The following is a 15,399-nucleotide window of genomic DNA, read 5'->3' as shown; positions in this document are numbered from 1 at the left end:
GACATAGACTATCTACTTAAAAATATAATTAAGGTGGGGTGCCGGGCTGTCTTGGTCCGGTAAGAGCCTGTGACTCTTGATCTTAGGGTTGTAAGTTCAACCTCATGTTAGGTGTAGAGATTACTTAAAAAAAAAAAAAAATCTTTGAAAAAAGATAAGATAATTGGGTGCCTGGGTGGCTCAGTTGGTTGGGTAACTGCCTTCGGCTCAGGTCATGATCCTGGAGTCCTGGGATTGAGTCCTGCATCGGGATCCCAGCTCCATGGGGAGTCTGCTTCTCCCTCTGACCTTCTCCCCTCTCATGTTCTCTGTAATTCCCTCTCTCAAATAAATAAAATCTTTAAAAGAAAAAAAAAAGATAAAATAATTAAAAAAGAAAGAAAGAAAGAAAATATAACTAAGCATTAAAGGCTTTCTCACAGATTCTTCATAGGGGCGCTCTTTCTGTAAACATGTACCCCAAGCTCCTATATTAGTGTCTTAGCTCTGTAAAGGTTATCACAGTGCTAGAAGACATGCAACATTTTTCATGATAAATCTTGGCAAGCAGATCAAGGATCTTCTTCTTTAACAAAACCAATCAAGTAGAATAAAACAAACAAACAAACAAACAAAAAATTGCTACATCGAACTACTGAAATAACTTCAGTTATCTCATTGTCCAATAACTTTTTAATTCTACATTATGATTGAAGAGTGAAGAAAAAAAAGAAGAGAGGGAGATAGCTCTGACCTGGGAGCTAACACAATACATCTTAAAGAACTTCAAACTAAAACAATTATCTCAGCAACAGGGATGATTTGGCGTCCTTTTGTTAGCCATTTATGTCACATGTGTAATACTTTGACGTTAATTTAGAAACTGGCATTTCTAGAGTCTTGCCATATTGCCAGGATATTTCTGTCTCGATAATATATTGATTATATTATTGTAATGAGGTGGCCAGTGACTCAGAGTTATGAAGAAATTATACTGAATTTATCTGAGAGAAGTACTGAAGAAAACTTCAGAATTATTAAATGCGTGTCTCCTGTCCTTGTCATGGTAACACTCCCCTATTTTGTAGCTGGAGAGCAGCCCGTGCCTTTTAAGGTGAATCAGAAGCTATAATCCTTTGATGGTATAGAGCACTTAACCACATGTATGGGTGCTTAAAATATAGTAAAAATCCTTCCCGGTTCTAAAAAGATTATTTTTTAAAAAACCTAGAGAAGTGAAATTTTGACTCTTGGTTACTTTCCTGAAAATGCTCATGGGTGTCTAGTGTTTGAAACTGCATGGCCAGTTTTGGCAGTTATCTTTCAGTTGCCGATATGTTGACCTATCACAGATGAGCGAGAGGTAACCATGTCAATGACGAAATCTACTGGTCTGTTCTTAGTTGATGAGGTAAACCATAGGGTGGTTTGTCAGGAACTATGACTATACAGTCATAGTATAAGCAGGCATCCCTATCCCACTAAATGCTTCTTGAGAGTTACTGTCGTGGCTGTAAGTTCCTTTCCTGACTGTTTCGTTTGTCGTTGTCTCTGGCATGTAACCCATGTGAGAACATTCCCTCTTTCATACACGAAGCCTCCCACATGCGTGCGTGATCACCTCAACCTCTTGAAATGGTCAGTATGCTAGGGAGGTTAAGCTCCTTTTTGTGTGTGCTTTTCTTTTTTTCTGTTTTTTCACAAACAACCCTCCCCCACTTGTGCCACACATGGGACATTTGCCACCTGCTAAGTTGTAGAAAAACAGCGATGGTGGTTAACAGCCTTTACGTGCCACACGTTCAGCTCAGAGGATGGGCACACTGCATCTCCAGGCGGTCACAAATTGGTGCAATCTCTTGGGAAATACTTGCCAGGTCTTGCCAGGCAGGTTAGCGTCATGTTATATCATAGCTCCTATTCCAGTCTGATCTGTAAATTTTATTTATTTGTTTGGCAGACAGAAATCACAAGTAGGCAGAGAGACAGGCGGGGGTGGGGGGGTGAGGGAAGCAGGCTCCCTGCTAAGCAGAGAGCCCCTATGCGGGGCTTGATTCCAGGAGCCCAGGATCATGACCTGAGCTGAAGGCAGAGGCTTAACCCACTGAGCCACCCAGGCGCCCCTCCAGTCTGATCTTGATGTTATGCTTGGTTAAGTATTATTGATGAACTAACCGTGTTCCTAAAATAAACCAATGGCATTCTTTAAAGAAGATTTTCTAGAAATAAACAGAACTATGGAAGAGACTGATCATAAAGGCTAAAAGTCTTTTTGCCAAATTTGTTTTCCTGTATTTTGTATAGATCTCAAGTGCTTAGTATATTTTGAGAAAGATATTAAGCTGGTTTACAGTGCTCCATTCATAAAAGATGAACACACATTGTGTTATCCTTGTACTATATATCTACTAGTAACTCCAATTAGGTAGTTATTTTGTGCAATTAAGGTACTTGTTTTTATGGGTTTCTTTTGTTTTATTTGATTCTAAACATTCAAGACCATTTTCAAAAGCTGGCTTACTCTATTATTCTAACCACAGCGTTGCTAGCCATGGTGTGTGCTGGGGTATTAACGTTGCATCATTTTAATATTTGACATAATGCTTTGTAGCAGCTAAAATTTAAAAGAGATCACATTTGTTTTAAGATAACTATAAAATTATTGTGGTGCAGCCAAGCAGATCGCTCTTGTTTTGCTAAAGCCAAGCTTTTCTGTCCATCAGAATTACCCTTCTGCATATATTTTCCATACAACAAAAGACAACAGGTCTTGTGAGAGTCATTCTTGCTTTTACTGAAATAGTCCATTAATGCACAAAATGTTAGACCATCCTTTGCTCCCTGTAGAAGTCATAGTACTTCAGTAACCACTATAGATTATGAGTGAGAATTGAAGTTAACTTCTCAAATCACTCATGTCCTTGTTGCAAGGATAACCATGTGCAATCATAAAAGTCCTGTGCAATTAGAAGAGAATAAAGAATCTTTTTGGTGCTAGGGAAGTAGAGGCTAACACCTTGATGCACATCGGTTTTGTTTCTCTGGGAGTTTGCTCAGCAGATTATGAATCGTGCAATCTTTTGCCATCTCTTTGGAAGAAAGCCACAAGAATAGCTTGAGATGTAGAATTTGTAGAAGGAAATTGTCTTATTCAGCTTTGCTCTGACTGACAGTTTCATTGGAGAATGTGCCATTTCAATTTATCTTCAATCTACAAATTTTAAAATGGATTTTCTTTCTAACCCATAAATAAGTTATAATAATTAGAGATTCATTCATACAATAATATGTATGAAGTCGAATACCTCGCCCTTATTTCTTGGTTTCTAGAAACTAACATGTATGTTTAGTTGTTACAAGGGTATGGATTTATAAGAGAAAGTACCCTAAAACGTGAGGAAAAATGAGAGTCAGATTTTGAGTGATTTCAACCATTTTTTTTTTCAGTTTAGAAAATACACATAAACAAAAAGTGATTAAATTGATTAATACTCAACTGGATGAGTGTCTTTCCTTTTCTTTAAATATGTGATAAGAGGGGTTCTTTTTTTTTAGTCTTTTTTTTTTTTTAATTTTCCCATTAACTATGCTGCTAGGAAATTCTTCCTGAAATCGATCCTAAATCTCACCTGAGTTTGACCCATGTTAGGGGTGCCTGGGTGGCTCAGTCAGTTAAGTAAGTATCTGCCTTTCGACTCAGGGCATGATCCCAGGATCCTGGGATCCAGCCCCGGGTCGGGGTCCCTGTCCAGCGGAGAGCCTGCTTCTGCCTCTCCTCCTGCTCCTTCTTGTGAGGGAGCGCTCTCTCTCTCTCTCTCTATCTCTCAGTCAAATAAATAAATAAAATCTTAAAAAAGAAAGTTTGACCCATTTTAAGCTTTGCTTTAACCGGGGATAGAGAAAAAAAAAAAAAGGTTTTCTTTTTATTAATACTGTGTGATAACTTTTCATTTCTTGTGAAGAGCTGGGATTCCACCTGAATTAGGCGTCATTCCCTTTCTCTTCTCAGAGTGTCCATCTAGGGAACCAGTGTATTTAAATGTTACTAACTGAGCATTTTATCTTGCTGGATCTTTCAGCAAAGTTCAATAAAGTTGACCATTGCCTCCTCCATACACTTCCTTCACCCTGTTGACCGTGATCTCCTAGTTTTCTTCCTAGCTTAGTGGTGCATCTTCTTATCATCCTTTACTAGTTCTTCTAGTTGAACTCTAAATGTCAGATTATTTCCCAGGTCTTGGCCCTTCTTTTTAATCTATACACTGTTCCTGGGTGATTTCATCCAGCGCCATGATGTCTTTAAAAACACTTTCGGGGAGCGCAGATGGTTCTCAAGTCTGGTCACAATACCCTAAAACACCAGACCCCTGTATCTAACTGCCTCCTGGACACCTTGACATAGACGTCCAGTCGTATCTATGAATCAAAGAGGCCAAAGGGATAACTTACAGCTTTCTGCCTCCAGACTTGCATTCCTCCCAATAATTCACTTTCAGAGTATATAGATTTACTATTTACTTGCTTGCTAAAACCAAAACCTTCCGAATTACCCTTGATTATGCTCTTTCACTCAGTTCGAGTTGCTGCTAATCCAAGAGGACCAAGCTGTTCTCTTGGCAAAATATATGAGACCGTTCTGGTCATGCAGAGTTAGAAGAAGTTTCTCCTGACCATGAGAACCAATGTGCAGCCACGCAGTTGTTTTCTGTTCTGTCATACCAGTTTAATTATCTGACTCATTCTCATCTCCATCAGAGAATTTTCTTATTGATTATGGCATTTTTGTCTCTTTCCCTGACCTCTATGAGGCATTTAGGGAAACAGTTGTTAAGTCAATGAATGTTTGCTTGCTTGTGAATGCATGTACAGTCCTAAACACCTGCTGAGGGTCACCCATGCTCCGGATACTGTGACAAGGATGTAGAGACACTTGCTTGCCCTCACTGGTTTCACAGTTTGCTGAGGGAGTGAGCCATACAAATAATTACGGTATAGGCATCAAGAACGAAAGAGTAGAAGCTTTGTCCAAAATACAGAAGCAGCTTAGAACAGGTTGTGGTTAACTCTAAGGGCAGGGGTGGAGTTGGAGGAATCCCAGAAGAGGGATGATTTCCTTGGGTTTTAAAAGATGAAATGGGGGTAGGAGGCTCCTTGATGGCTCTGTCAGTGAAGCACCTGACTCTTGGTTTTGGCTCAGGTTATGGTCTCGGGGTCTGGAATCAAGCCCCGCATTGGGCTCTGCACTCAGCAAGGAATCTGCTGGAGATTTTTCTCTCTGCCCCTTCTGCTCATGCTTGCTCTCTCTCTCTCTCTCTCTGAAATAAATAAAATCTTTTTAAAAAGTTGGGGGGAATTTTTCACATAAGCAATGGGAAAAGAATAGGGATTTCCAGACTGAGATACTAGCATATTCCAAGGTACAGAGGTCTGCAGAACCTGGCGCTTATCTGCAAGCATTTATTCTTGCTGAAGCCTGAATGTGCATGGAGAATGGAGGGAATGGAGCTCGAAAGGCAGGCCATGGGCAGCAAGGGCCTGGTTTTTCCCATTAGGAAGGTTAGACTTCATCCTGTGGGCAAACTAATGAATTTTGACACTTTTTAAGCCGGTAAGAAATATTTTTACATTTTAATTTGATAAGGTTTGTTTTTTGTTTTGTTTTTGTTTTTTTGTTTGTTTGATTGTTTGTTTTAAAGCTATACTATGGCACAGAGATGTAGATGCAAGGAGACCAGTTAGGAGGGCAAAGATGAGGCAACAGGTGCAGGCTTGACTGAGGCAGACATGTTGGGGAAGAGGAATATAGAAATGGAGAAAGAAGCCAAAGGTAAAGTCTCTTGTATTTGGTGTAGTCTGTGCAATGCAAAGTGGTTCACAGTGGGAATGAGGAGAACACATGATACCAAGGTCTCTATCACTGGATGCTGGGCCTCTGGGGTGGCTCCAACCAAAAACAGAGGGTATAAAAGGAGAACAGGTTTATATGGGAATGGTATTCATTAGATAAATACAAATCTATCTAGACATATGGACATAGATATCTGTTATCTCTCTACCTATCTATGTATCCATAGACTAGAGTCACTGTGCTTGCCCCCCCCCCCCCCGCCTTTTTGGATGAGTTTAGTTTTAGACTGCTCAAGTGAGATAAAAAATTTTAGACTTTATGTTCAAATCTCAAAGTCAAGTCCTAATTTTGCCACTAGCTAAGCATGTTGATTGTGGGATTTCTCTTCTTTTGTTTCCTCACTTCCATCATTCTGCTACCAGGATCTTATTTCCAAGAGAAGTTTACCTTATGACTTGAAACCTTCCTCCTAGAACATATATTCCAGTTCCTTAGTCATTATCCATGCATTCGAAGAATAACAGAATACTAGGCCTTAGCAGGAGAGCATTTTAAACCAAGTTCCCCCCTTTCTCACTCTTGATGTCCATTGAAAAAACCGAGGCACATGAAGTTTGGTTTGTTGCAGTGAGTCTATGTTGGGATAAGCACCAGAACCTAGAATTCCAGATTTCTAGTACACCATCTCGACCTACTTCTCAATGTAATGATGCATATGATTCTCAATTCTGACTTTCCCGTGGTCTTAAAAACCCTTATAACTTTGGACCATTGGAAGCTACAGCTCCCTTTTTTTGTTGTTGTTGATTTGTCCTTTTGGGGAACAAGAATATGCTGGGGATGGGAGCAGAGGGAAATGTATCTGTGTCCATCTCTGGCCCTTGAAGGGCTTCAGCATGAGTTCGTGTATCCCTTGGTGACACCTCTAGTAACTTGGGGTTCGCTTGCGAGAGACCCTGCCCTTTACCCCTTCCTGCGTTCGTTTTCTTTCTACTCGACTTTCTGCTAAAACCAGACCCAGATAGAGTAACGTGTGATTGTAAAGGAAGAGGGTCAGCCTCAGTTCTGACATATATTTGCACATCCTGGGGTTTTAAACAAACAAAATGAGTGTTCATTGCTGATTCATGTTTTGCTTTTGGTCCCTAGATCCTTTTCTGCTGCAGTCATGTGACATGTACCACGGTGACTTTTATCCTATAATGCATTCTGGGTGCTCCTAAATCTTAAAGCACTTTATAAAAATAAAACCATAGGTCTCATTTTTCTGATGAAGAGAGCAAGGCATAGAGAGGTTTTACAAAGTGATACAACAAATAAAGGAGGAAAAAGAATCCAGGATCATTTTTTTTTTCTCTCCATTAAATGATACTCTCTCTTATGCTTTTCTGTTGTCAAAAGCCCTCTCTACATTCTGTATTGTTAGGTCATCATCTCCTATAGTTTGCACAATACGATGTATTATGGATTGCTCACAAAGCAGCAGATATGAATTCTTTATAATGGATTTATTCTTTTCAATTTTTTGTCATCTTTGGGCTTAATAGAAATAGTGCAGCATGTTATATTGTGTGATCTGTTCCTAAATAGATAAAAGATTTCTGTGTTTTGAAGGAAACATTTATATTGGTTAATTTGCTGCATTGCCTGCAGGAATGTTAGTCTGCAGGAGGAAAACAACTGTTTCCTGACAAGATTTTCCTGAACTCTGCTAGAAACTCTAATTTTAACAGTAAAATAAAGGGAAATAATCCATAAACAATTAAAGAATGGTATCTGCAGGAATGTTTACCACCCCTCAGACAGAATACCTAAGACTGTGAGATACAAAGGTGTCTTTTCTTACGTGAAGAGAGGTCCTTTCTTAATCTCCTGTCCAGCTCGGAAGCCCCAACACCAGGCTGGCAGGATTGTGCAGACAGGAACCTAGACATTTTCCCCAGGGATATCAGGTTCCCCCCGCCTGCTCTTTGGGGAGCCACAAGTCTAACTGTAATAGAAACAGAACGTGTGCTTTCCTTTAAGAAATTAAACGCCACTGTCCACAATGTGCAAAAGACTGTGAAATTGAAAGTGTGTCCCTGGAGTGGATGAAAAAAATAATAATAAGTGGCAACTCAAAAACAGACTACTGGCAAATAATCAATTATCTTCTGAATTACTATACGAAACTACAGTTCATTTTGCCAGACTGTTGGGGAAAGCGTTCCAAGCAAGAGGCCAGCAGCTCAGACTAGGGGGTGGTTTTCAGTCCTTCCAGGTACCTTCGTGTAAACACCTGCCGGCACCTGCCTACGTGACGCCGCATTCGAGCTCACGTCACCGGCTAGGGGCACTGACGGCGAAAAGAGCAAACTCATCCCGAAAGAAATCTGTTGCCTGTTTCAGCTTTGTGGTTACAGTGTGACTCGCATGGCTTAATTTTTAAACCTGGGTAACAGTTAAACTTTCCTAAAGATTAAAGACCGGGTGAGGCTTTGCCGGAACAGCTCTTTTTCATGAACTCTGGCGGAATGTCTTTGGCCTCCCAATGGACTTGGAGCTGGCTTAAGCATGGGAAAACAGGAAGAGGACTGAGGTTTTACTATGGACTGCTTGTATAGATAAAATGGGTCGAAATTTAGACGTTTTTGGAAAGATGCCTATGATTGATAAATGGGAATGGGGGGCAGTGCTAATGGCTGGCTCGCTGAGGTTTTGTGTAGGTAAAAGTTTAAGTGAACCATAAAATGTATATATTAAAGTTTAATAATCAAGGAACATTCAGGATAACTTTCCAGAAATGCAGGCCCATGGAAACACGCGAGAGCATTCGGCATTTCTATAACTGAGGAAGAGTATCCCGGAGAAAGCAGCTTTGGAACCCAGCTGAAAGAGAGACTGTCCAGGAAGGAAATATTGCAGCAGAGGGATCTTCAATCCTCAGTGCCCTTCTTTACTTTTTAAAAATGGGGAGAAAACTTACCATTTTCAAAATCTGACTACCAGAGTTTAAGTTCCTCACTGTAGACTAGGGGATATCCGGTCCTTAATAAAACCCACACCCATCCCGCACATAGTCTGTCCTGATCACATTCTGCTTGTCCCCTACTGCTCACAGATACACGTGCACATGAGTGTGGTTACACCCATTTACAGATGAGGGTACAGTGCTGATTGTCCAACAAGGACAGACGATTAATAAATGGCAGTACTGGGGTTTCTCAAGTCACATTTCGTCATTAGACCTATCATCTCTGTTACAACGCTGAAGTCACTTTGTCTATAGGCTGAAGAACAAACTGTCTTTGTTACTGACATCTGAAATCACAACAGTTCTTCAACAGCTTGCTGATTTACTCTTCCACGATGTCCCTATTCATCTATTCTCCAGTCCTTAAAAAAACATGTTTTTTTTAGTAGTTAATACACACCCACAGCTGAAGAAGAAGTTGACGACAGATGATAGCACAAAAGAGTATACAGTGAAAATCTGTCTGCGTCCTTCCCTGCTCTGCGGTATGGTGCCTCAGGGGTACCTACTTCCCCAGATTCGTAGGTCTTCTTCCTAAGTGAAAGATGCCTTGTATCCACTACTCTCCTCCCCTGCTTTTCTGGTTTACCTAGACAGGAGCACGCAGTACACGGTTTATCTCGTTGCTCATTTTCTCTCCAACTATTAGCAAAATCTCAGGTCTGCCGAGCCCACCAGAGGTGAAATTATTTGCTGTGTTGCAATATGAGAGACTGCATGAAATTAAGTCTTGACTTGACTTGGCTCTTTCTCAACTTGTGAAGGAGAGAATATTCTTTCTTTGTATCTTGCAGGCATTATTAATTGATATGTTGTCAGCACTTCCATAAATATTTCTATGCTGTAGTGATTTTTCGCATTGAAATGTATGCCGTGACAATTCAGCACATTTCTCCACCTATTAGATCAGATACCATCAGTGTGAAGAGAGTGAAGCAACTCTTACCAGGTACATCAATTCTTTCACGCCTAAATTACATTACACGGCATTGAATACCGTTATGAAAGTTTGGAATAATGTAACACTACAGAACCATTTAGGCTACCTAGAGGCCTGGAGAGAACTGATAAATCTCTAAAAAGGGACTTGACTCTTATACAATAAGATCAGAATCGTAAGTTGCTTTCCCTAATCCTCCAATATTACAGAATATTACAATATACTGCCCCCTTTATTGGTAATTTTCTTGTTTATCAGTACATCAACAATTGAATTTAAGAGTTCTGAAGTTTATTTTTTATCTTGGTGTTTTGATAACGTGACTGACATTGGGGTTTTGTACTGGGCACAATTGTCAGGCATACTGGGTGTTTTGTTGACAATTTCTGCTAATTTCGGGGATTTTTGCTACCCAACAAGTGAAAACAAACTACAATTGTAAGATATGCTTTTGAAAAAATCATCCCATTCTTTTTGCTTTCTTAGAAACCAGTTGATTTCCATCCTCTCATAGACTGACCAAAATATTACAGAACACTTTAAGATGCTGTTCTGGGACTAACTCAAGACATAAATTTTCATTAGATTAAATACAGTGATTCATTCAATATCTGGAGAACACCTAGGTGCATTCTTAATGCTACTTGAAGGCTCTATTTGCCCAAGGTCTTCTGGATCACATCTTCCAATGCAAGAGAGTATCTAGTTTAATTTTGCACATAATTGGTAATGCATTTAGAGAAGGGTTTGGGTTCCCAAGAACAGAATTTCCTAGAAGTTTCGGTTGGTGATTGTGGTTAACAAATTAGTTCAACTCAGGTTGTTGAAGAAATGGTAGCTATGACAATAGAAGAGGGGGTCTTTCCCAAAATATTTCTGCTTAGTTTGTTTTATTGTGATTTTTATCATCTTGTATCTCAAATTGTTTCCAAAAGGCTGATTTGGGTTTTTGAACAAATCTGTTGAACTTATTTACCATTCCTTCTGTAAGATTTCTTTTTTGCATAATTACCATAGAATGTGTGGATATTTAGTAGAGAAAAGAAGAAATTTACGAACTTGGTCAGGTACAGGGGAGAATTCATTTGTGGGTTTAGGTGGTGTGGCTGCCTTGATTCCTTCCTGGCTGTGAAACCACTTATTGGATGAACAGTCAGGAACACTCACAGAATAATGAAATTTGGGCATGAACGAACGGATGCACCTAAGTAAAAGTTGTTTTGCTCTCTTCTCACTGATGACATGTAAGAACCAATGAGAGAGAAAGAACAGGGAGCTGTTTCCAGGAAGGGCTGCTAATATCCTTAGTGTGCCCACGTACCCTTGAGGCCGGAGGCTTGGAATTTTCCACAGTGTAGGTCCTATCACTCAGTCCCCCTATAAAGGGGCAGACATCCCCCAAATGTCCCTGTGCAATGCCTACAGAGTTCTCCTTTGTAAGGAATAACTTATGTACCATGAGCAGTGGGTTCCTACGATTATCCTAATAACATCTATTTTCCAAAGAACAAATTATCCCTCCTATGAAAGAGAATACTAGGAATTTTTTTTTTTCCTAAGGTTCTGCTAATGGTGGCTTTTCTATCCTTCCATCTTTTTTTTAACAGCTCCATCAGTTATTGCCTCCCAGGGAACACCTAGAAAGGGCAAAGAGTGTTGTTCCTCCCAGGTTGTAAGGTTATGTTAAACCTGGGAAAGTGAGCTCTAACTGCAGTTTTCATAAAATTATTATGCATACCTACGGTTTTCAGAATGTTGAGTACATTGTGTACCACATATTCTATTACATATTTGTGAAATCTTTTCTTATTGAAGTATAAAGAATTCCCTTTATTTTCCACACGATTTGGCATGACCTACTAAAAATGGATCCTAGGGAGTTCCACCTCCCTCTTACCCACATAGTCAGGTGAAAGAACTTGGTGTTGTCTACGTATAGGCTTCTCTTAATTGCACTAGTCTTCTGCTTTGTCTTAGGTAACTATTATAGAATTCTTGAAAATTCTTGAATTTCCAGCTTCACTCAGATAATTGGGGAGAACCCCACCTAAACACATGCACGGGCACACATACACATAGACCCATCTGTCTGACACGCTGATCCTTAATGTACCCCAACATTACACAAGTATATGCCTCTTCTGATACATTCTATGTACTGCATGCTAAAATATTCCATTGGAATTTATCAAGTTTATGTTTTCAGGCTAGTCATTCATCATTACAAACCTATTGTATCATCCCTGCTAATTCAATTTGTTGAGAGGGAGGTGGATTCCTAAAACAGAGTTCTATGATAGCTTCAAACGGAGATGAATAAAAATCAGTGAGGATTAGAGAAAGGTGGTCTTGACATCAAAATAACATTAGATTTCACATCCTCATTGGAAATGTTATTTCTTTTCTGGAACTCTCCCTTCCTTCATCATTATAAGAAATGAGATATGCCTTGGCACTCATTTGTGTGTGTGTATGTGTGTGTGCCCGTGTGTTTCTCCTTGAGTGGGGCCTAGTAAAACCAGATTCCTCATGTGGACAGAAGAAAAGTACATTTCTTACTGTTTGCTTTTAATAAATTAGACTTTTAAAGATGGCCTTCTTTATGTTTATATAATATCCATTTAGGGTGCCTGGGTGGCTCAGTGGGTTAAGCCTCTGCCTTCAGCTTGGGTCATGATCTCAGGGTCGTGGGACTGAGCCCCCACATCGGGCTCTCTGCTCAGCAGGGAGCCTGCTTCCCCCTCTCTCTCGGCCTCCCTCTCTGCCTATTTGTGATCTCTCTCTCTGCCAAATAAATAAATAAATAATCTTTAAAAATATATATATAGTATCCATTTATACATATAAATATATAATATATAAATATATATATTTATATTATATATATTTATAGTGTATACCTGCTTATCCATATACTTTCAGATCAATAAAAGAGTGGATGTTTAAAAGCGTCCATGGTAGCCAACAGCTGGACTTGTGCCAGGCATCTTTACATTTTAAATTCTTCCTGGGCTCTAGAGGTAGATGAGGCCAACTTTCCTTTTGATTCAGCAGGCGAGTTTTACCATGATAAGAGTTTTGCTTTTTTATTTTTTTATTTTTTCTTTTTAAAGATTTTATTTATTTATTTGACAGACAGAGATCACAAATAGGCAGAGAGGCAGTCAGAGAGAGGAGGAAGCAGGCTCCCCGCTGAGCAGAGAGCCCGATGTGGGACTCGATCCCAGGACCCCGGGATCATGACCCGAGCCGAAGGCAGAGGCTTTAACCCACTGAGCCACCCAGGCGCCCCAAGAGTATTGCTTTTTTAAAAACCAGCTCTTGACAATCGAACTCCAGAAAGCATTCCCATTCTGTGAAATAGTACAGAGACACCTGCTTCCTTATTGATGAAACACTGGAAAATAATGCCTGTGAGAAGCAATTTTAATCATTTGGTAGCTTAGCTTCTGACTCCTCAGGAGGTTTCTAACCCAACCGCCATGCCAAATCTAGTGTCCCAGTTTTTCTAACTGGGCAGGTAGAAGTAATCTAATCACTGATCTCAAGGTTAGCACACAACAGAAATCTGGCTTGATGAACCCCTCTAAGGGGGCCTGACTTGGTTGGCTACAACTGGAGGCTGGATTCATTCTAAGCATACGTTTAGCCTTTCAAGTGTTATGGGGTACCTTCCTATTTTTCTCACTGCTTCATTTTGACCCAAGTTTCATTTCTAATCTAGTTCTGACTTAGGGTTGCATGTCACAGAACTTGCCCTAAAGCTTCTGGATATTTAGAACTCTTGATCTCAAATAAACAGTATATGGTGATCATTTGTCTGCAACAAGAAAAAGTTTATCTCTGGATATCTCAAAGGGTGAGAGTGGGTAATATTAATTAATTAGTAATCTTACAGATGTATTTATTTTGTACATGAGCAATCTTGGAGAGATATATTTGTTGCTAACACTATTTACATAGCTGATTATTTGCAAAAAGAAAACTACTTGTTCCTAATCTGAGTCATTTGATCTAAAACAGCGTTCTTAACCTTGATCATTTGACAGTGTTGAAAGAGTTGTTACAAAAGGTATTGAAGAAGCAATGAAAGCTTCCCTAGCTCAGGTCACTTACTTTGTAAGTACTCCAGGATATTAGTGGAACCTTTGCAAGTATAGATCTCAGTGTTGTGTGTGTGTGTGTGTGTGTGTGTGTGTGGTGTCCTGCAACATATGTTTCATTATAGGAGATACTATAAACATTAGAGATTAAACCATATATTTCTCTTTGAGAAACCAAGCTTATATGTGGGAAAAAGATAGCATCAGCCTCAAGAGTTTGGAATGTATCAGACTTGCCAATACAACATATCACAGTGAATTTATCAGTCATGAGTTTTAAAAATATGATTACCTTTTCAGTGAGGAGATGATTAGTGACAAAAAGTAGTGGCAGAACTTGATGGTGGAGGCCGGGAACATGGAGGGAATATGGTATGTGTGACGTTTCCAAACCGTGTATTCTGTATTTTCAGGCTCAACTGACAATGTATCACGGGCTGTAAAGCTACTGCCGTCTATTTTTGTTACACCTCATACTTCATTATCTAACAATTACTTGTGATCTTATTTCCAACTTCGACTGTGAGCTCCTACATATTTTATTTATATATCTCTGGAATCTGTCAACGATTGGCACTTAATACATACAAGTATGTATGGGTAAGAGCCATGTGGGCCACCAGCTGCATACAGGTCATGATTTGCCAAGTGTTGGCTACTTCAGTTTGAGAAGGGTCATGGCCTGAGATACCGTATTTTCTAGTTGAAAACCAGTTCTTAGAGAATAAAGAAAAGTCTCCTGAATATGCACTGTGTGTGTGTGCATATATGTGCAAATATATACATATATTTTTAACACAGTATATTTCAGAATGGAGTCTTAAGATAACAGAGCTGGTAAAGCTCACATTAGAAACCCCTGGTCCAACTTCTAATTCCAGGCCGCAGTTTTCTCCAGAATTGATCAGTCTCCTGAATGGATTCTTCCATTTTTGGAAACTGATAAAATATCTCCTCTTCCCTCTTTTTTTACATTGTTTATGCAAAGTGATTAAATGTGAGGGCTTAAGAAAAATAACGAGGCATAGAGATTCACACATACGGAGGTCTGGTCCCTTGTATTTACCTTCTCTTTACAAAACAATCCTAACCCAGTTCGTGATGCACTTGGTGCTTAGAAATTACATATAGCAGTTAACTCCAATTCATATTACTAAGACTGAAAGTGTGTCAAAGTCCCAACTACCCTAAACAAGTAGTTACGTAGAGTCCAACATTAGTGCTCTTTTTTTTTTTTTTTTTTTTTTAAAGATTTTATTTATTTATTTGACAGAGAGAAATCACAAGTAGACGGAGAGGCAGGCAGAGTGAGAGAGAGGGAAGCAGGTTCCCTTCTGAGCAGAGAGCCCAATGCGGGACTCGATCCCAGGACCCTGAGATCATGACCTGAGCCGAAGGCAGCAGCTCAACCCACTGAGCCACCCAGGCGCCCCAACATTAGTGCTCTTGAGGCTGAGTGAGATCCTGATTGTCACCATCTTTGTCAATAATATATCTTCTCTTAACACCATTGGTA

The 15,399-nt window shown here is 39.7% G+C and overlaps 1 protein-coding gene across 3 annotated transcripts in view; it reads left to right on the top strand.

Moving 5' to 3' along the window:
• FIGN (fidgetin, microtubule severing factor) overlaps positions 1-15,399 on the top strand; it is a 131,473-nt gene that overhangs the window by 64,914 nt on the left and 51,160 nt on the right. The gene's annotated exons all lie outside the window — the stretch shown is intronic.

The sequence above is a fragment of the Mustela erminea genome, chromosome 8 (assembly GCF_009829155.1).
Source record: "Mustela erminea isolate mMusErm1 chromosome 8, mMusErm1.Pri, whole genome shotgun sequence".
In the NCBI taxonomy this organism is placed as follows: Eukaryota; Metazoa; Chordata; class Mammalia; order Carnivora; family Mustelidae; genus Mustela; species Mustela erminea.
The sequence above is the reverse complement of the archived record's forward strand: the minus strand, read 5'-3'. Positions and strand labels throughout refer to the sequence as shown.